General features: G+C 41.0%; 1 non-coding gene across 1 annotated transcript; it reads right to left on the bottom strand.

Moving 5' to 3' along the window:
* Positions 1 to 351: 351 nt before the first annotated feature.
* Positions 352 to 455, bottom strand: LOC148574932 (small nucleolar RNA R71). The gene has a single exon (XR_015906680.1). It is a non-coding gene; the product is annotated as a small nucleolar RNA R71 (small nucleolar RNA).
* Positions 456 to 1,206: the final 751 nt, after the last annotated feature.

The raw sequence follows: 1,206 nt of genomic DNA, 5'->3' as shown, positions 1-1,206 counted from the left end.
TTCATTGCACCCTCTTCTGACTTTTGTGGAAAGAGCATCTCAATTCCTGCAATTGGAGAAAACAACTTTGAGCTTAAGCCTCAATTAGTTTCTCTAATGCAGCAGAATTGCAAGTATCATGGACTTCCATTGGAAGATTCTCATCAGTTTTTAGCTGAATTCTTGCAAATTTGTGACACTGTCAAAACCCATGGGGTTGACCCTGAGGTCTACAGACTTATGCTTTTCCCTTTTGCTGTAAGAGTCAGAGCTAGGACATGGTTGGACTCACAACCTAAAGAAAGCCTGAACTCTTGGAAAAAGCTGGTCAATGCCTTCTTGGCAAAGTTCTTTCCACCTCAAAAATTGAGCAAGCTTAGAATGGAAGTCTAGACCTTCAGACAGAAGGAAGGCGAATCCCTCTATGAAGCTTGGGAAAGATACAAGCAATTGATTAAAAGGTGTCCTTCTGGCATGCTTTCAGAATGGAGAATCATATGCATATTCTATGATGGTCTGTCTGAACTGTCCAAGATGTCATTGGACAACTCTACTGGTAGATCTTTTTATCTGAAGAAGATGCCTGAAGAAGCCCAGGAACTCATTGAAATGGTTGCAAATAACCAATTCATGTACACTTCTGAAAGGAATCCTGTGAATAATGGGACAACTCAGAAGAAAGGAGTTCTTGAGATTGACACTCTGAATGCCGTATTGGCTCAGAATAAAATATTGACTCAGCAAGTCAATATGATTTCTCAGAGTCTGTCTGGAATGCAAGCTGCATCCGGCAGTGCTAAAGAAGCTTCTTCTGAAGAAGAAGCTTATGATCCTGAGAATCCTGGAATGGAAGAAGTGAATTACATGGGAGATTCCTATGGAAATACTTACAATCCTTCATGGAGGAGTCATCCTAATATCTCATGGAAGGATCAACAGAAGCCCAATCAAGGCTTCAATAATAATAATGGTGGGAGAGCACGGTTTGGCAATAACAAACCTTTCCCATCATCTTCTCAGAAACAGACAGAGAATTCTAAGCAGAGCAACTCTGACTTAGTAACTGTAGTCTCTGATCTATCTAAGACCACTCTCAGTTTCATGACTGAAGCAAGGTCCTCCATTAGAAATTTGGAGGCACAAGTGGGTCAGCTGAGTAAAAGAATTACTGAAACTCCTCTTAGCACTCTCCTAAGCAATACAGAAGAAAATCCCAAGAGAGAGTGC

This window comes from Arachis ipaensis, chromosome B2 (assembly GCF_059453495.1).
Source record: "Arachis ipaensis isolate K30076 ecotype BB chromosome B2, ASM5945349v1, whole genome shotgun sequence".
Classification (NCBI taxonomy): Eukaryota; Viridiplantae; Streptophyta; class Magnoliopsida; order Fabales; family Fabaceae; genus Arachis; species Arachis ipaensis.
This window is presented reverse-complemented; position numbering and strand designations above follow the sequence as displayed.